This window comes from Canis lupus, chromosome 9 (assembly GCF_003254725.2).
Source record: "Canis lupus dingo isolate Sandy chromosome 9, ASM325472v2, whole genome shotgun sequence".
NCBI classification, from domain to species: domain Eukaryota; kingdom Metazoa; phylum Chordata; class Mammalia; order Carnivora; family Canidae; genus Canis; species Canis lupus.
In genome coordinates, this window is record NC_064251.1 from 28,361,780 (window position 1) to 28,383,286 (window position 21,507).

The 21,507-nt window shown below is 43.7% G+C and overlaps 1 long non-coding RNA gene across 1 annotated transcript in view; it reads left to right on the top strand.

The window, feature by feature from the left end:
• The window catches only part of LOC118355684 (uncharacterized), a 47,124-nt gene extending 32,262 nt beyond the window's left edge, over positions 1 to 14,862 (top strand). Inside the window, exons 3-4 of the long non-coding RNA XR_004818662.2 lie at positions 7,472 to 7,637; positions 14,517 to 14,862. This is a non-coding gene — a long non-coding RNA (uncharacterized LOC118355684). The remainder of the gene's footprint in view (positions 1 to 7,471; positions 7,638 to 14,516) is intronic.
• The last annotated feature ends 6,645 nt before the right edge of the window (positions 14,863 to 21,507 follow it).

Below are 21,507 nucleotides of genomic sequence, written 5' to 3' on the forward strand. Positions count from 1 at the left end.
TCATTTTTGCCATTGACCTCTTCTTTTCATTTTGTTTCCTGGTGCCAAACTCCTTGACATGGCCACAAGCTCTAGGCCTCAGCTTTATCCTGGCCTGTGGTCATTCATTGGAGCCAGAGTGGTTGGGTTGAATTTAAGCTTGACCTACTGTCCAGTTGTGAGGCTTTGGGTAAATTCCTTAACCTCTCTGCTCTCCAGTTTCCTTATTACTAAAATTAGGATAATAGCTGTACCCCTCAGAGGGCTCTCAAGAGGAGTTAAATGAGTTAATATTTGTAAAGTGCTTAGACCAGCACCCAACACACGGGAGGCATTAAATCCCTGTTTGCTGTTATTATAATCCCTATTACTATCATTATAATGATGTCCTTCTTGGGCTCTCAATGGGCTGTCAGGGGAAGGCAGGTAGAGTACCAGCACAGGAGGGAACCTTGCTAATATCCATGACATCTGCAGAGGTGTGGTGATGCAGACTATTGCCGGAAGAAAATTCTAACCCACAGCCAGCTACTGAAGAATGCACAGAGGGTAAAAGCTATTTATTTGCTGCTGCTTTGGATCACTTCCCAGTCCATACCTAAATCTCTGTTGCCCAGTCCCTGGAAGGCTCTTCTCTCTCTGATTGCTCCCCTTCTTCTGCACTTCCATTCTGGGATCCTCCTGGTCTTTTTAGGCTCTCACTTCTCCCCCACAGAGTCCTGACTCCATCCTCTCCTCCTCCATCCTTTTCACAGCCCCAGCCCTGGTCCTCTAGGTCTGCTGAGTTGTCAGAGTGAAGACCAAAGACATGTACTTTGCCATTAGAAATACCCTCTTATGGGAGAACCAAGGGGCATCATTATTGTAGCAAAGTGCCTCTTTTTCTGCCTTACCAAGTTGCCTGCGCTCAGGAAGGGGTGAGCGTGGGCAGAAGAGCATGAGGGAGCAGGGAAGGCGACCACTTCCCATCTCACAGAGCTCAGGGAATGTGCCTTTTCTGGGGGTGGCCACGAAGGTGTGGGCTTTAGCCTGGAGACAGTGAATCGCTTGGGATCAAGCTGCACCCTGGAGTTTCATTTCAAACCATGCAGCTGGAGCCTGACTCTGCTACTAACAACCACCTGCTCTCATCACCATGCAGACCCTGATGGAAAGAGGCATTAATTTACAAGAAGGGCACTGAGTAGCAGACGTGTGTCAATATGCAACTTTTCACCCAGGAGAGGAAATAAATCTCATTTTGGAATTGATGTCATGATTGACTTTGGAGCATATAAACTTGTTATGTAATTGATCTCTGAGCAAAGTGGGCATGTGACGAGCAGGTACAGGTTGCACGTTTGACATTTTGTTCCCTGCCTCGCTTCCCTATTTCAGCCTCTTTCCCCATCTCCCAGGGATGGCTGGCCTGGACCAATGAGAACAGATCTGTTTTTTAGTTTTCATGATAGCCTGGGGGAAGGCATACCAAAGTAACCTTACTCCCCAGCCTACTGTTGGACCTGGTGTTCTGGCGACAAAGTTATGCCCTAGGTCTGCATCCTGCATGCTGTGTCCTGGTCAGTTTCCATTAGTTTCAAATGGCCCAGGTAATAAACAGCAGTAGGTCTGAGCACTGGAAAGGCTGTAGTGGTTGTCTGGTGGTCTGTCCATCCCTAGACAGACCCAGCACCACCACCATTGTGCCCCCTCCCCTCTGCTCATGGCCTCCCTTACTTCTACCTTCCCATCTCCCTTCTCCATTAGACCAGCGAGCAGTGATGGAAAACTTGGGTCCCTGTGATGGGAGCATGGTGTTAGCTGTGAAGAGAAGCATACCACTAAATTTTAGGAGTCTGAATACTCTGGCTTTGAAGCTTGGTCTGATTTATTTATGGGCTGGCCTCTGTCACCCGGAGTACAGCATTATATCAGCCAGCGTGTTGAAGGTGCCCCCAGTGGTTTATGGCTGTGATAATGGAGTTGTTACGGGCCCTGGTGAGCTGAAATTTATCAAGGCCCAGATTCTTCCCAGTGTAGCTGGCTCTGAGATGTCCCTTAACCTCTGTTCATGACAATAACAGTAATAGTAATAAATAATAATACTGTAGAAGAAGTAATCATGGTGATGATGGTGGTGATAATAATTATAATAATAAAATAGCTCATGCCTACCAAGCCATTACTATGTGCCTGGCACATATGTTATCATTTATACATTATTTTATGCTCCTCAAACTGTCTTTAAGGTTGACATTATTCAATAATTAATTTACAGGTGATGAACGTTGAGGTTAAGCAGTGTCCCCAAGACTATAGAGTTGGTAGGATTTGAGCTGGGAATTCAAATCCACTTTGAATCCAGTGTTTTTATTTTGTTATTTTTAATAAATAAATAAATTAATATGCCCAGCATGGAGTCCAACATGGATCTTGAACTCACCACCCTGAAATCAAGACCTGAGCTGAGATCAGGAGTTGGATGCTTAACTGACTGAGTCACCCAGGCACCCCTAATTTTAAAATTTTTTTATAGGTGTTATTCTGAGCGCTGTCTTTGCTCCCTTGACTAAAAGGAGATAAACAAAGGTTACCAAAGTGAGAATAAACACTACTTCTTGACAGCAACAGAGTCAGTCACCACTACCACTTGGATTTGGCACTGCTTCCTTAGCCACAGTGATTTCTAATTTGAACTTTGTGTGCTCTGGTAACAGGGAGGAGGGGTGTGTTCTGGTTAAGGGACTAGAACATTCTGGCTACAAAAAGAAGAATGATGTCCTCCATGAGAAAGAGGCATTTAGGCGTTCTGAGTTATAGCTAGTTCATTGTGGACTTGGTTACTGGGAGTCTGTCCAGTGACTCATCAGCTCTTGGTCCTGCATGCTGAGGGCCAGACCCAGGGATGTGGTGCTGAGGCTGAGAACCAATCCGGCCAGAGCTGGTCAGCTGGCCTTTCCCTGGCAGCATCTCTCCTTGGGAGAGAGTGTGATCTGCTGGAAAGAGCTTGAACTTGGAAGTGGTTGGAGCTGTAGTAGAAACCTAGCTCTGTCATTTCTTAGCATCTCAGTGTGATGAGATGATTATTTATGGGCTGGCACCTGTCACCGAGAGTACAGCATTATATCACCTGAGACTTGCCTTTCTCATCTGAAAAGTGGGCATGAGAACACATCTTTGAGTTCCTCTGGGGATTAAATCAAATATGGAATGTAGGATTTGTAGTCCCTGGTTGGCACCTGATAGTGTTTGGTTAGTTCCCTGTTCCTTGTTTATCTGCAACATTGGAGGGGTGAGGGGGGGTGCATAACAGACAACAGCATCCCTGTTCTCCCTTGTCTTGGATCCAGAGCGTCTAAATGCTTTGCTCATGTTGACACAATAAAACCAGAACACAGTTCAGGTCTCCTGGTTGCCTGCTGTGATTTCCACTCCAATATGGCCTTGGATCAGCCTGGAGCAGGTGTTGGCAACTTATGGCCCCAGGGTCAAATCGGGCCCATTGCTTGTTTTTGTAAGTAAAATTTATAGGAAAATGGCCATATTTATTCATTTCATTCATTTCCATATTGTCTCTAGCTAAACAGCAGAGTTGAGCTCGAATGGCCCATAAAATGTACAATTTCTACTATCTGGTCCTTTGTAGAGAAAGTTTGTTGATTCGTGGAATAGAATGTCACTGCCTGCTTAGGTGGGAGGGATTTCAGAGTGGGGAATCGCAGAATCAGGAAGGTGGGGAACCCCTCAAAAGGTTGAAGAAGAGGAGCATTTGGGAGAGAACACTGGCTTTCAAGGAAAGAAGGCGGGAGGGGAGTGAAGGGAGAATATAGACCTTTAGCAGACCTGGCTATAGCCCCAAAAGACGTGCCAGGAAATATTAGGAAATCGATAAATCTGCTCCCTTTAATTCCTTTGTCTCTATGGGGGATGCGAGGCTGTTTGCAGAGATTATGAGAAAATATGTGTTGAATGTCTGGCAAAAGGCCAGGTCTCGAGATGGTCCTTCTGCAAGCCTGGCTGGCGACAGGGCTCCTGTCTACTATTTGTCTTCCTTGCCTCTGGGCTCTGACTTTAGGACCTCGAACTTGATGTTTCTTGGAAATCCATCATCCTCTATAGCCAATAGGTCCCCAAACCCTGTCTACTCTGACTCCTTAAATATATCTCCAGTCCAGTCCCTTCCTTTCCATCTCCACTGCCACAATCCTGGGGCCTCATCAACTCTAAACAGGATTATTGTAATAGTATCTGCCTGCCCGTCCGTCCATCCATCCATCCATCCATCCATCCATCCATCCATCCATCCATTTCACACTGAGTGCCTGCTAATGTGCCATGTATGGAGCTAAACCCTGGGATAGAATGCTGAGCATGATACAGTCCTTGTCTTCAAGGCCTCACAGCTAATGGGCATTAATAACTGAATTTCCACTTCTAGCCTCACCTCCACCCAGGTTCTTCTTCCTCATTTTCAGGGTGCTCTTTTGAAAGCATATGTTTGATTCTGCTATTCCCCTAGTTATGACCTTTTGATAATGTCCTGATAATTTGCTTATGGGACAAACTCTTCAGTCCTTAGTGAGGCATCTAGGTTTCTTTGCAAACTGATCCCTGGAAATTTATCTTTCTAGCCTTTTCCCCCATAAATCTAAATTTTAGTGAACAACTTCTAATTATGGTTCAAGCCTGACATGAACTTTCATACTGTGTTAGTCAGGGTAAGTAAGTAAAGGTAGGCTCTGCAGAGGTAACAAAACTTTGAAAGCTCAGTGCCTTAATGCAGTAAAATTTTATATATTACTTATATACAGTCTAATGTGATGTTCCTGGGCAGCTCTTCGCCAAGCCAGGATGAGGAGATCCAGGCTCCTTCTATCTCTAAAAGTGTCTGCAAGCTCATCCCAGTCACCCAACCAGCAGCAGAGAGGATGAAAGTCCATGGAAGGTACTCAGAAAGTGTTAGGAGATAGATCTTGCATCACTTTCATTGGCTGGAGCTCAATCATGTGACCTCAGTTAACTGCAGGGGAGACTGGGAAATGTAGTTTAGCTGTGTGCCCACGAGGATGAAGAAATGGATTTGATGACTGAATACATTATCTCTATCATTTAAATCTTGGTGTCTTTTGTTCTTAGACTCTCCTTCCTTCTCCTGCTATTCTGGGCATGTGGGCATCTCCTTATCCTTTGAGGCCTAGCCTCACATCACCTCTCCTGAGGAGCCTTTTCTGGCCCCAGACAGGCCAGATCCATTTCTTTGCTTCCACAGTACTTTGTCTATTGTTAACATTGATCAGATTTTTCTATGTGTCAGGCCCTGTTCTGAGTTCTTTACATGCATTAACTCTTGTGACCCTCACACAAACTCCATGAAGTAGGTATTAGTATTCTTCTCAATTCAAAGATGAGGAAACTGAGTTTATGGGATCAAGCAAGTGTCTAAGAACTTTATTATAATATCACAGTTCACAGTACTGATTCATTTTCCCATCTTTCACTCCTAGGGGACCATGAACAGGCAGGAGCCTGGTTTTATTCATCTTCTATGCTTGAAAATTCTGTGTCCTCAGCAACTATTTATTGTATGAGGAAATGTTACCATTCAATATGTTAATATATATTGGTGAATTTATTTCGTATGGACCCATAATGGGGTATGCCCACCAAATGTTTATTCCCCGTTGGTTTAAGAACTGAGTCATCAGTCAGTGATGGATGGCTCATTCTTTTAGAAGGCACACATGACCAGCTGGACACTCCAGTGGTGTTTGCAGATGCTGCAGCGGAAATCTGCTCCTGACACAGCACTTGCTTTGCAAACTGTTCCTGGTCATTGTGGGCTTTGCATGGTGATCTTCAAACAGCTGGGCTCCATTATGATCCATCAGGAGATGCATTTGCTCCTGACCCCAAGACTTGAGACAAATCAGGTGTCACATGCCTTCAATTTGACCTTTGGAAAAGCTTTGATTCCATCATGTAATAGGGTAGCTAACAGCATTTTTTCGGCTCAAAGAACTAGCAGTGCAGTTAAATGGATCCAAATGAAACAAGCCTGAATTATGTGCTAATCCCTGTATGAGGTGTTGATGATGTGAAGATGAGTAAGGTATATGTGGTTCATGAGTTGTAAGTGCTCACAGCTTAAGACTGAAGGAGGAGCTAGAGTATCAGGAGTGCCTACTTAAGAGGGTTGCATTGAGGCATGAATGAGACAGTGCGGCAGGGGGAAGACATGGCACAGTGCCGGCCATCTTAGTAAGTACTCAATTAACATCAGCTGTTATATGATTATGACTATGTGGTGAGTGTTATCTTGGTGACATGTATGAAATGCTTTGGGAGCAGAGTATTCAGTTGTGCCTGGGGAATTCTAGGAGGCATTCACAGAGGAAGTGAGCTTGGAATAGGGCTCCAGGTGACGAGTAGGATGCTTTTTAGAGAAGACAGTGGTAAGGGTGGGGATGGGCACTGGAGACTGAGGAAACCAGGGGTACAAAATAAATTTTCTTTTTCTCTGAGTACCATAGGTAGAGATGGTAAGTGTAGTGTGGGAGGCACAAGATGGTTCTCCTGCTGCCAAATGCCTGCATCCTAATCTCTGATACAAGTGAATATGTTACCTACATAGTTACCTTTACTTCCCTGTTGCCACAGGGAAGTAAAGTTGTCAGTGGAATGAAGCCTAGTCAGCTGGCCTTAAAATGGGGAGATTATCCTGGATTCTTCGTGGTGGCCTAGGTGTTATCCTAAGTGTCCTTAAAAGTGGAGGCAGGAGAGGGAGGTAAAATGATGCAGCTCAAGAAGGATGGAGAGAGGAGCCCTGAGCCAAGGAAGGTATAGGGGTTTCTGGAAGCTGGAAAAGGGAAGGAAATGCATTCTTCCCTGAAGTTTCCAGAAATGAACACAGCCCTGCTCACACCTTGCCTTTCCTTCCATGATATCTGTGTCGGACTTCTAGCTTCTATAACTGAAAAATAATACATTTGCATTGTTGAGGTCACCAAGGTTGTCGTAATCTGTTACAGTCACAGTAGGAAAGGAATACAGATCAGGAAGGCAGAATGAAGGAGAGAGGTCTGGAAGGTGGGCTGGGCCAGGCTATGCAAGCCTTCCTAGGTTTCCTTCTCTTTTCCTGTAGGACGGAGATTCCAAACAAGTGTTCTGTCCCTTGAAGTGTTCTGCACAATGTCCAGAGATCAAATGGCTTTGGGTATCATCACATGCTCTAGTCCTCATTTGAAAATTTATCACGGACATTCATATTTTGAAGGCCCCAAGAAGTTCTGCAGCAGAGAAATCTGCTTAACATCATTTAATCAAGTGCTTTCCAAAACTTGCTTCATCCTCAACTTCTCTTTTTTTTTTTTTTTGCATTAAGACCTGTTCACATCCCTGTTTTATTGCATATGATCTGTTACTTTGGAAAATCCAGCAACAGGTGAGGAGAACCTATCAGAGTTTTAATTTTAATACATAAAATACATTGGCTTTTTTTTTTTTTGGTTGAAAGGTAGTGTAACCTCATTATGAAAAATAAAGATGCTCAATGTATAGCAGCAAGTTAAAGAATCATAACCTGGAACTGAGCAGAGTTATGACCGGTTAGCACAAATCCTCCAGGAATGAGATGAACATCATGGAATCATTTATCGAAGACCTCTGGATTCATGTTGCAGGTAAGCAAGGAAGGAGGGAGGGTTTTTCACTTTTGCCCCTAAGTGAGTAGGGTCTTTATGAAAACTTACCAGAATTCAAAATTATTTGGTAGTGAGGATATGGTCAGGGGATGGCATGGTAGCACAGGGAGGTTGTGGGATGAGCAAGGATCACCCCCAGTATGAAGCTGTCTGCTCTGCTGAGGGGGACCAGACAAAATCCTCTTTCTCAATTGTAGTGCAGGTGGCATGAGCTTGGTGGATGACATCTTGAATGTTGAAATCCTGGAGCCAAACTGCTGCTAAAAAGTATTGAGTCACAGTCTTTGTTTCCTTGGGGTTGGAAAGAAACATCAAACCTGAGGTTGAACAGAACCATCCTCTGGTTGAAATGGAAATGGAAGCATGTGTATTATTGCTTGACCAACTGGTTTTTGAGGATTTAGAGAGGCATCAACTAAAGTCTTGCCCTGATGTGGCTTTTTCAGCCATCAGCAGACAACTTGCCATGCCCCAAAGAAAATACCTTCATTGTCCCTGTGTAATCGTCTGCAGTGTACCAGAGGAGCTGCCCACAGTGTGCTAGGCTTTGTGATTGTTCTGGAGGACGAATAAGACATGGCCAGCCTGCAAAGACCTCAGAATCCAGGATATCTAGAAAACCTAGGAAATGAAGTAACAGTTGTCTGACAAAGCTCGAGTATTCGGAGGACAAGATGGGGCATGTGACATAATGTGGGAGTGTTGAGGAAGGTTTCCTGGGAGAGGTGATGCCTGACTGAATTGGGTTTCGAAGGATGTCTGAACATTAGCCAGATGAAGCGTGTTGGCAGAGAAGGGTAAAGGGCATCACGGGCACAGTCGAGAACACCACACTGAGGGGCAGAACAGTGAGTGGGAGACAAAATGCGTGTCTGTGTTGGTTGCAGGAAATGTATGAGGTGGGAGAGGTGCGAGGCTGGAGAGGTAAGAATCGGGTTATGAGGGTCTGATGACCTTTCTAAGGAAATAGGGCTTCCCTTAGTCTCCACTTAGTGTTTTTCAAAGTTTGATCCCCATGCTTTCTGCACCAGAATCATAGGTCTTAGGTGCTTGTTAAAAGTCCAGGTGCTTGGATCAGAGCCTTTGGAGGAGGCACCCAGAAAGCTGCATTTTATTTGTTTGTTTGTTTATTTATTTATTTATATGATCTGAATCGTTGAGTCTTTTATTAGCAGATTTCTTCTTTTTAAATTTTTAAAAAATATTTTATTTATTTATTTGAGAGAGAGAGAGAGAGAGTGAGAGTGCCAGAGGAAGAGGGAGAGAGAGAAGCAGATTCCCTGCATAACGAGGAGCCCTATGTGAGGCTCCATCGCAGGATCCTGGAATCATGACCTGAGCCGAAGGCAGATGCTTAACCAACCAAGTCACCCAGGCACCTCAGAGATCTGCATTTTAGAGAAGCTCCCAGGTGATTCTGGTGTACCCTGACCTTGAGAACCACCACTTCAGGAGTGACAAGAGCCATTGAAGAATTTCAGGTGGCGATGTTGCTGCATCTGGGGTTTAGATCACTCACCCTCGAGTGGAATGTAGGGTAGATTAGGTAAGAGCAGGGAGACCAGTTAGGAGTCACTTGCGATAATCTTGGTGGAAGTTCAGTAGGACCTGACCACAGTAGGGACAGCCAGGATGCAGAAACATGCCAATGTGGCCATGGAGGCAGGAGTACAGGTAAGCACTGAGCAGTCACCTGGGGCTAGTGCTGGCTTAGAAAAAGGTGCCAAGCATGGACTCCTCTGGCAGACAGGGGGCAATGAATAGGGTAGGGAGTAATGGTTTTTGGGAGATATAGGCAGTAAAGTGATTCTATGTTGATAAAACCCAAAAGTCAGACTCAAATTCAGTGTCTAGGTTAAATAAAATAATATTTCAGAATGATGCACATAAGTGGTGGCATCTGAGAATCACCAACAAGAAGCATGTGTATACACATGTGCATGAGGGAGCAAAGGACATTGTCTTTGATTTTTTTTAAATAAGATTTTACTTATTTATTTGACACTACACATACACACACACACACACACACACACACACACAGAACATAAGCAGGGGGAGTGGCAGAGAGAGAGGGAGAGGCAGGCTCTCCACTGAGCAGGGAGCCCAATGCGGGGCTTGATCCCAGGATCCTGGGATAATGACTGGAGCTGAAGGCAGGTGCTTAACTGACTGAACCACCCAGGGACCCTTGTCTTTGCTTATAAAAGGGAAGATGAAAAGGTTAGAGACTTCCCACATGCAGAATGGGGCATGTCAGAATGCAGCAGTTCCCAAGTGGTGGGATCAGAGTTCTCTTTCTACATTACTCAAGGCCAGGTTCCTCCCAAGATGCATCTACGATGAATCGTTTGGTGTCAAATCTTTCAGATCTTCTTCTATGCATGTATGTACATATAGTAGTTTTATTTTCCATGTACATGCATTTTTATGTCAATTTTAGAGATTTTCTTTCTTTATTAAAAAAATTCCCCCCATTTTATTGAGATAAAATTGATATACGACATTGTATTAGCATAAGGCATACAACATAATGATTTGGTATATGTATATATTGTAAAATGATCAAAATAAGTTTAGTTAACATTTATCATCTCACAATCAGGATTTTTTTTCTTGTGGTAACAACTTTTAAGATAGACTGTCTTAGCAACTTTCAAATATACCTCACAGTATTGTTAACTACACTCATCATGCTCTACGTTACTTCCCTAGGACTTATTTATCTGGAAATTTGTATCTTTTGATCAACTCCACTTATTTCCTCCATCCTCTACCTTCTACTTCTGGCAACTATCAATTTGTTCTCTGTTTCTATGAGCTTGGCTTTTTTAGATTCCTCATGTAAGTGAGATCATAATAGTATTTGTCTTTGATTTGTTTCACTTTTGCCTGCAATGTCTGTTCATGTTGTCACAAATGCCAGGATTTCCTTCTTTTTATGGCTGAATAATATGCCTCTATCTATCTATCTATCTATCTATCTATCTATCTATCTATCTATCTAATCTATCATCTATTTATCAATCATCTATCATCTATCAATCATCTATCATTTATCTATCATCTATCTATCTTCATCATCATCTATCATCTATCATCTATCTTTCTTCTATCTATGTATCTATCACAACTTCTTTAACCATTCAGTCTGTTGATGGACACTTAGGTTGTTTCTTTGTTTTGGTTATTGTAAATAATGCAGCAATGAACATGGGGATACAACTATCTCTTTGAGATAGTGATTTTGCTTCCTTTGGTTATATACTCAGAAGTGGAATTGCTAGAACATACAGTAGGTCTATTTTTAATTTTTTGAGGAACCTCCATACTGTTCTCTATAGTGGCTGCACCAATTTACATTTCCCCCTAGAGTACACAAGTGTTCCCTTTTCTCTACATCCTTGCCACCACTGACAACCATTCTAACAGGTGTGGTTTTGATTTGCATTTTCCTGATGAGTGATGTTGAGGATATTTTCATGTACCTATTGGCTATTTGTATGTCTGCTTTGGAAAAATGTCTACTTAGTTCCTTTATTTTTAAATTTGATTTTTTTCCTGTTGGGTTGTATGGGTTCTTTATAGATTTAGGATATTAACCCCTTATCAGATATATGATTTGCAAATATTTTCTTTTATTCTGTAGGTTGCCTTTTCATTTCGTTGATGGTTTCCTTTGTCATGTAGAAACTTTTTAGTCTGATGTAACCTTGCTTGTTTATTTTTGCTTTTGCTACTTTTGCTTTTGGAATCAAATTAATGTGCGTCTTCTGTATGTGCGGAATACTGTAGATAAGTAGATACAAGGTGACTGGCTTTTTTTCTTCTAATGATGTGTTTTGGAGATATTTCCATGTTGGCTTATGTATATCTGTAGATCATTCTTTGAAAAAGGCTGCATTTTCCTCAATATAGAGCTACCACTTTTCTATTTCATACTCAGTGTTGATCCAAATGCAGAGCCACTTCCCTTGCCCCAGCTAGGACCAGGAACATCCTCGTCTTTACCTCCCTATAGCCCCTCTTGACACCAACAATAGAGTTTCCTTTCTTGTTCCTTGAGGTCTTCATCTTACTGCAGTTAAAACTCTTCCCGCGGCAGCCAGCCAAGCCAGACCTTTGAGATACCACCTGGCTATAACTGAGTGGTAATGAGAGATCTTGCTGTCCGCATTCCTGTTCTTGACGAAAGTCCTCATGGGGAAAGATTTGGGAATCCTATACATGGCACAGTGACTTCTGATGTGCCTTCACAGCCATGGGACTTTGAATATACATGGTATATCTGGCACATTCTCATCTGAACTGAGATAGAGAATCCCATTTCTATTCTTTTACCACTTACTTTTCTGTAAGATCAAGACTCTGTGAACAGAGGAAAGGTATTTATGGGAGAGAGCCCACAAGGAGAAGAAAAGGACAAGTACTTGATAAAGGATTTCATGATTTGGAAAAACATATTTATAATTTCAGCCCTTGAAAGAGATGTTAAGGTTATAACAGATTTGTCCTAATCACATCTCCTCACACAGACATTGGTGCAGTTTCCTTGTAACAATACCAGGTAAGGAGATCAGATATTAGCTGAAAATAATTGGAAGGTCTGAGTGAACCATGGAACAAAGGTCACTGAGACATCTCTGTCTTCTCCACCCACATGCTAATGGAAGAGTTTTGTGGGATTTAATTTAATTGAAACAGTCAGAGTGGAAACCGCTGAAAACCTGCTGCTTCTATTTATTCTCTGGGTTTCTATGGAGAGATGAGCTCTGAGTGGTGATTCTTTTAGAGGGCTCTATGAGGAAAATAGTTCCCCAGTGGTCTTGGGTAAAGTAGGTGGCTGCATTCAAAGGGTGACTTGAAAGGTGCTGTGTGGTGATGGGAAGGGGAGGAAAACAGAATTTACGTACACCTGGGTTTTTATCAATAATAATTATAATAATAAAATAATCATAGTTCATATATTTTTTTTTATAGTTCATATTTTTTTTGAGTACTAACTGGGTTCTTTCACTGTCTCAGGCTTCAGATATCTATGAGGTGGGCAGGGCAGAGTTGTTTTTCTCACTTGACTATTGTAGCTCACAAAAATTAAGTCAGTTGTCTGAGGTCACACAGCCAGTGTGGGACAGTGCCAAAACTTGAAAATAGGTCATATGATTCTATAACTTTTGCTTTTAATGTCTATGTTACACAGCCATAGATGTAGAAATCCAAACAGAGGGAGGAGAAAGCACAGAAGAACAACAAATTGACTCTGGATGGATCACAACGAACTGACTGCAAGATTATCAGCCATCATTTTAGACTTTCTGAGTATACTGGTAGACAAGTCTCACAGTCACAGAGCTATTTCTAGGGGCTTGCAGTATTTCATTACCCTCTCCCACCACTTAATATCAAGAACACTGGAAAGTAAAGTGTATTTTCCTTAGAAGTCATATCATGGCTTGGTATTCCAGAGTTGTCCACTTTCTTTTTTAGGGATCAGGGGGACATGAGCACCTAAAGCATCTTGAAAGGAGTGCTTGACCATTCTGGATCAGAGGGAGGCCCTGCATTGTGTGGGTAGAGACAGGGTAGCCAGGGGAAGCCTTCACAGTGCAGGGTAGAGGCAACATCATCTCCAGGAAGGTCTCAAGTCAGAAGAGGGAGGGGAGAAAGAGCAATGAGGTCAGGAGGGCTTGGAATTTGGAGGGGGTTGGGATGTGGTGTGAGTGGAGCAGGCAGTTCTGAGGTGATGAATGGACAGTGGATGTGAAGGATCTGCCTTTGATGTAATACTGTCATGGGAGACAGGATTTCTCCCTTAAAGGGCAGAGTGATGGACAGGGCCCAGGGCAAGGCCTTTAATACAGCATTAATTATGCCTGCTATTTGTATGGTGCTTTTAAATTTCCCAAATAATTCCATGCAATATGTTTGCTGCATTAAGCTGAAAGAGATGGGATCTCTGATAATCTGGAAGTTGACATGCATCCATGCCCATTATGATAATTTTGGAAGAAGTCACTGACTCTGATGAGGTTTGGCACATCAGCTTCAACTTGTGGGGTGGCTTATTATTTCAAAACAAAATGGCAGCAAGTATGTTCCTGTGACTGCACTGGAACAGGGCCACAGTCCAGAGAACCATAGAGGAACATACCAGAGCTGGCTTCCTCTTAGTGAGAGATGGCGAGCAGGGTAGAGCTGAGAATTGCCTTTGATGTAGAAGGGAGACAAGAACTTCCTGGCACAGGGAGTCGGCAGAGGGTCAGTCCCCACCACTGGTGATCTCTTTTCTCTCTAACCCTACCAGCATTTCATCTGGCTCTCTCTCTCTCTCTCTGGCAACAGAGGGGGGCTACTGGTACCCTTAGTTCTGAAGGGGTGGGCTGAGGGAACACTGTTGCCAGAACCTGACAGGGGCTAGCCTGGGAAAGAGGGGGGCAGCCATTGCCAGATTCACCACGCAGAGAGTAAGTGGAGTTGGACTGGTAGGAAGTAAATAATCTGACCTCACCCCTCACTCAAGCCTTCCAGTCTCCTGCTGGTACTTGCATTGGTTGGGTGATGATCTCAAAGACAGAGATCGAGCCCAGGTCAGCCTCCATCATGCAGAACAGGATAGAGAAGGGCAGGGAATGGATCTGGGGTGGGGGAGATAAATGGAGAAAACCAACATTAAGCTGCTCTAGATGCTTTATTAGTTAGGAGAGGCAATAATCCTCCTTTTTTTGCTCAAGCCAGGTTTGGGTGGCTATTCTATCATTTATACTGCGAAAGTCCCATGTGCAACATGATGCTTGCTAGCTAGCTATTGTAGTTGGTGGTTATAGCACTGCCCTTCATCCACAGTTTTGCTCTCTATAGTTTCAGTTACCTGTGGTCAGCCGTGGTCCAGAAGCAGGTGATCTTCCTTCTGACTTATTGTCAGAAGATCAGAAGTGGCCTAATGCTACATCACGATGCCTAGTCATTCAGCTTGCCTTGTCTCATCAGGTAGGCATTTTATTTTCTCACATTCTCATAAGAAGAAGGGTGAGTATAGTATAATAAGGTATTTTGAGAGTGAGAGACTGCATTCACATAACTTTTATTACAATTACAATATGTTGTTATAATAATTCTATTTTATTATTAGTTAATTGTTTTTAATCTCTTACTGTGTCAGATTTATAAATCAAACTTTATTATAGGTATGTATGTAGAGGAAAAACATAGTATTTATAGGATTTGGTACTATCCATGGTTTAAATCTTTTTTTTTTTAATTTTTTATTTATTTATGATAGTCACAGAGAGAGAGAGGCAGAGACACAGGCAGAGGGAGAAGCAGGCTCCATGCACCGGGAGCCCGACGTGGGATTCGATCCTGGGTCTCCAGGATCGCGCCCTGGGCCAAAGGCAGGCGCTAAACCGCTGCGCCACCCAGGGATCCCACTATCCATGGTTTGAGGTAGGTTTCATCTTCCCAACTGTGTATTCTCGACGAAGTGTCTGGCACAGCATATCTAAGCACTCAGTAAGTGCTTGCTGAAGTGAATCAGACTGACTCCTAGGGCAGAGAAAATAGCTTATCCAAAGACACAAGGCACATTTACCATGTATACCACGATAGCAGGAAGTGTGGGTGTTGGAATGGGTGGTGCTTAGCTGCACCAGGAGGGCAACCTGGGCTGCTTCACTCCTGCCATGAAGGCAGAGAACACTTTGACTCCTTGAAGAATAGTTTGGGCAAGACTGCAGGAGGGTGGGAGGGAGTGAGGAGAAGAGTATCCGTGCTCCATCCCATCCAGTCTATGGGGAGTAATTCAGCCACATGGACCCTAATGGGCAGTAAAGCCAAGGTGGAATTTCACAGGGACAATGAAGTGTTCAGCAGGAAAAACTAGAGCAGAACCTCAATGTTAAAAGAGCCCATAGAAGAGGTGCCTGGGTGTCTCAGTGGTTGAGCATCTGCCTTAGGCTCAGGTCATGATTCTGGGGTCCCGGGATTGAGTCCCGCGTTGGGCTCCCTGCATGGAGCCTGCTTCTCCCTTTGCCTGTGTCTCTGCCTCTCTCTGTGTGTCTCTCATGAATAAATAAATATATATATATATTTTAAAGAGCCCATGGAAATCATCTCATGGAATCCTCAACATGTGAAGCTGTTAGGGTGGGATTGGGGTGGGAGGGCAGGCTGAATGACTGTCAAGGACTGGCATAGAGTTGACGATCTGGTATAACATGCTAATACTTGAGGAGAAAAAGAAATTGCAAGCCAGGGTGAAAAGATTCAAGGAAGGGTTCTGATTGGCCTGGCTGGCTCCTATATCCATCATTCTATTAGTCACAGAGGACCAGGAGATCTCCTGCTTCTTTCTGCACCACTTATCAGAAGTGGTGAGGGAAGGGGAGCTGGGAAGACATAAACTATGGATTCTGTTTTGTACCATCTCAGTCAATCTGGAGGCAGTATCTATAGCTTGTTTTTTGCAGACAGAGTGGCAGAGATTGCATACCAGAGAGGGCAGTCTGTGGTTTTAAGGGACCATGAAATGCTACAGGCAAGAGAGATGTGGGACATTCTAAAACAGTTGGCTAGAAAGTGCCAAGGAACACAGTCAAACCCTGACTACATTTTTGGCATTCAAATTAGTATGCCCCGAGGCAGTGTTTCTCCAAGTGTGGTCTGGGGATCCCTGGGGGCCTCTGAGACCCTTTCAGAGAGTCCTCATGGTCAAAACTATTTTTATAAGACTATCGGATGTCATTTGCTTATGTCACTCCCATTCTCTCACAAATGTACAGTGGAGAACGAGAGAGAGAGATGTTCCAAGGGAGTGGCTGGCATGTGATAAAGCTACACATTGATTGTAGAAGCAGGGATGAGAACCCTGCTATCCTGTGAAGCCAGACATCAAAGGGATCTGCAAAAATGTAAAACAGGGCTGCTCTACTCATTCTTTTCTGTTTTGTTTCAAAAGTAGTGATTTTACATAAAAATAAATTATTTATGTTAACCATGAAATGGATTCCTTTTTGTAATTTTTGAGATTAATTGATATATAACTATTTTCAAAAATTCTCAGTTTTAGTTTCTAATATAGTATTAACAGATATAACCCATATGAACAAAAGCTTTTTGGAGTCCTCATTAATTTATAACAGTGTAGAGGGGTTCTGGGACCAAAGAATTTAAGAATCGTTGCCTTAAATTCGTGTTAAATCCCTGGATGAACAAGGGAGGAGAATTCATGTTTTTCCAGTTTGCATTTTGTTGCAGGCAGTTTGTTTTAATGTTGAGGTTATACTGAACAAACAGTAATACTTGCCATCCTGCGGAAAGAGTCCATGCAGGGAGTCATGGAAAGATCATGCGTGGAATTTGGGCAGACCCTCTTTTTTTTTTTTTTTTAAGATTTTATTAATTCAGAAGAGACACACGGAGAGGCAGAGACACAGGCAGAGGGAGAAGCAGGCTCCCTGAGGGGAGCCTGATGTGGGACTCGAGCCTGGGACCCGGGGATCACGACATGAACCAAAGGCAGACACTCGACCACTGAGCCACCCAGGCCTGGGCAGACCCTCTTGTCTTTAACTTCTTGTTCCTTTGCCGGGGTGTGTGTGGGGGAACAGATCATGATGAAATTTCTTATTGTTTCTGAATTGTAATTGCTCATCGCTAAAATGTGGATGGTAACAGGTGCCCATCTCACGGGGATTTTGCGAAGGTGAAATGAGATGTTTATGAAAGCATCTAACCCATTGCCAGGTAGTAACAGGTGCTTCATAAATATTAGTCCCTTTTTTTTTTTCCTCTTAGGTGATTCAAAGGATTGGTCACTTCAGAGTTGCCAGTAAGAGTTCTTGTCCTCTGTGGTTCTCAAAGACAGTTCTGATCTCTGGCCTTATCTGGCCCCATTAGTCTCCTGTCTCTGAAGGATCAATTCATTGGCTCATGGGACCTTTCTTTTTACAAGGCCAGTGCCACTGAATGATATTTTCTGGATTTGCTTACTCTTGGTGGGTACAGTGAGGCCGCAAGGGAGAAATTTACATATGGATGCATTTTACACAAACACCTTGTGGTCCTCTGTCTTTGGGATCCATATTGGCCTGGAAGGGAGGGGAAAAACCTCCCAGAAAGTTACCTAGCAACTGTTGGAGTTCAGGTGAAATCTGCTAATTAGATTGGTATGAAGTGTGGCTGGCAAGGGATTGCCTAGCAACCAGCAGCCTCCTGGACCTCTACTGCAGATTTTGGTGGAGGGGCACCCATCGCCTCCGGAAGGGCTTCCCCAGCGTTGCTGACTCATGGGAAATTTCAACCAAATCGAGCCACCCTGACAGTTGCTTTCTGGTTCTCTCCAACTCTTTCTCCTACCCTATTCCCCTTTCTCTGTTTTTCTTTTCATCAAACAATCAACCTGGCAGCTAGAAGAAAGTTGGAATTTGGGTAGGGGGCAAGGAACAAAGCCTCGTGGAAAGAGCATGAATTCTGGAGCCAAGGAACTATGGGCCTCAAACCCACTGTGCCACTTACTGGGTCTGCCAGTTAGATAAGTGGCCTCATCTCTCTGAGTTTTTCATCTGTGAAACAGGACATAACAGAGCCAGGCTCAGAAGGCTATGGGGAGCTTTATATTAAATAAGACCCAGACTAACTGGCACATGGTGAGACTCACTAAACCTTTCTTCCTGCCCCTCCCTCTCTTTGCAAATTAGATATTCCTGACTCTGTAGGGAATCAATCAGAAGGATTTAAATATTAGAAACACATGCCTAAGCCATAAACACTAGAGAGGAGTAGACTGCACTTATTCACACATAAGACTATATTTTATATAAATCTATTGAGAACCACTCCTCCTGCCAGTTCTTCTAAACTGGAGCTCCAGAAGTAGAAAAAGAGAACAAAATACATTGGTGAAGGTTGGATTTTGTTAATATTGTTTTGTTTTTAATCATCGTGCCCATAGAAGATGCTATTAGATCATGAATCTGCTTGCATCAGAAGCATTTGGATGCTGTGGTAGACAGAAGAATGGTCCTGGAAGAAGTCCACGTCCTAATCCCCACAATCTGTATAGGTTTCTTTATGCAGTGAAAGGAATTTTGCAGATGTGATTAAGCTAAGGATCTTGAGAAGATTACTTGGATTGTCATCAGTGTCCTTATAAGGGAAAGAGGAGGAAGGAGAGGGGAGGACAGAAGGTGCTACCCTGCTGGTTCTGAAGAATGAAAGGGTCACAAGTCAAGGAATGTGGTGGCCTCTAAAAGCTAGAGAGGGGAACCAATTCTCCCCTATAGCTTCTGAAAGGAATCCAGCTCCATTTATGACTAGCCTGGTGAGAGTCATTTTGGACTCTCCATTTCTGCAATCGTAAGATAATAAATTTATGTTGCTTTTAAGCTAAGCTTATGATAATTTGTCACAGCAGCAATAGGAAACTAATAAGGTGACTTTGAGAGTTTGGGGGGCTCAGACATCTGGAAACATGACCCCGCTGTGCTCCCACACTTGCCCTTGACTAGTCGAGACAGGTTGATTCTTTCCTCTGAAGCTGTTTTTTGTAAACCTATTTATTGAAGGTATTGGACTAAACAGGCATCTCTCCTGGGTCTCTTCTAGTGTGACTTTTGTATGGCTCTGTGCTCTGGGAGTGTCTAGTGGAGACAGTTGCAGTGCATAACTAAAAATGTTGCTAGGTTCTTTCGGGGGCTTGTGTTCACTCAACAAACTGGTACTTAATAGGTGCCAGGTGCTGTGCTAATTGCGGGAATATAAAGACAAATAACCTGTTTCTGCTCTTGTAGAAATCAGAGTCCAGTGGGAAAGGGAGACAGGAGGGTAAGACACAGGTGGCTAGGTCAGGGGAGTCACGGGTGGGGGGTCGGGGGCTGGGTTAAGGCGGTGTGAAGGTGGCAGCAAGGCTGCCCTGAAGGGGTAAACATGAGGTTTGTTTAGCAGGAGGGGAGAGGAGGGAGGTGTGCTCCCATAGAGCCTGTGCAAGGCAGGGAGACGTGGGTGCTGGCTGTGCGGATGTCCGCAGAGGAAACCCAGCTGGATGCGTGTGGGAGGGAGCTGTGTGTTCAGGCTGGGATGGAAGGCAGGAGTCAGAGCCTGGAGGACATCATAAGTCACACTCAGGGCAGCGGGGAGCCTCTAAAAGCTTTCCATGGGGCCTGGCAAGATATCCTTCATGTGCTGTGATCATTTTTCACTTTGATGTTTTCAAACTAGAGAGACTATGGGGTAAAGAGACTTGCCAACACATTTCTATTCCATTGTAGATATTAAAGAATGTGAAGACCTAGAGAAAAATATGTTAAAGCATTGCCTCTGGAGCTGAAATGCTTGGGTTTAAATTTTGATTCCGTTGCTTGCTAGCTGGGTGCAACCTTGGGCACATTGCTTAGCATTTTGGTGCCTCAGTTTCCTTGTTCGTAAAATGGGATAATAGCAGAATGGCTCCAGAGAATTAAAGGAATATAATAAAACGCTTAAAACATCACCTAGAATATAGCTAGTGTTCTATAAGTCATTGCTATTATAATTTTTGATAGGATCCTACACACTGGGGTCCTTTTGAACATGACCCTCAAAAGCAGTTTGGTGTGAGGGAGGCAATTGTCTTAGACTATGTCCAAGGGGCCTCATTACTGTGTATGGTATGATTACCAGGGTGATCCCTGTTAAAATACCTATTCTCTTTTAACTGTTTGGCAGCAAAGACTCCAAAGAGACATTAAAGTGACACTCTGGGATATTTCTGGAATGTTCTCTCTAGGTGCCCTCTGGTGCCCCCACCTGGATAGTCCTGCCAGGATAGCCCAAAGCAAAACTTAGGTGAAAGCCAAGCTCATCTTTGGCTTCCTCTACTGTCTGTTGAGTGGGTCTACCAGGCTGTTTGACCTCAGGCAAGGCACTCCACCTCTTAGGCTTAGCTTTCTCACTCATGAACAGGGGATAATGATAACACTGCTTTCACCTAACTCAAAGAACCATCATCCACTGTATTAGTTCCTATTGCTGTGTGCCAAGTTATACCAAAATGTAGTGGTTAAAAAAAAAACCAAGCATTTATTATCTCTGGGTTTCTCTGTTGGCTGGGAATCTGGACCCAGCTGAGCTGGGTGGCTCTGGTTTTGAGTCTCTCATGAGGTTTCCGTTAAGCTATAGACCAAGGTTACAGTCATCTCAAGGCTCAACAGGGGCTGGAGAATCTGCTTTCCAGATCATTCACACAGCCTTGGTTCCTGTTTTCATCTGTAGGGCTCCATAACAAAATACCACAGGCCAGCGGCTTAAATAGCAGAAATTTATTTTCTCACAATTCTGTGGGTTGCAAGTCTAAGATCAAGGGGCCAGCAGGTCTGCTTTTTTCTATGGCCTCTCTCCTTGGCTTGTAGATGGTCACCTTCTTGCTGTGTCCTCACATGGCTTTTTCTCGGTGCGTGTGAATCCCTGGTATCCCAGCAGTCATATTGGATTCGGGCTCCACCTTTATTATTATTATTTAACCTTAATGACCTCTTTGAAGACTCTATCTTCAAGTATAGGCAGACCGCGGGTCAGGGCTTCAAGCCTTGAATCTTGGGGAAACACAATCCAGTCTGTAACAGTTCCTTACAACATGGACCTCTCCATAAGCTCCCTCAGTGTCCTCACTACATGGCAGCTGGGGATCCTCGAGGGTCAGAAAGTATACACCCCGGCCACAGTCTTTTTATGACCTGATCTTGGAGGACCTGATCCTGTCACTTCTGCTGTATCCTGATTGTTAGAACCGAGTCACTCAGTTCTGCCCACACTCAAGGAGGGGAGACCACAGGAGGAGGGATCACCAGGGCCAGCATAGAGGCTGTCAGTCATTTGT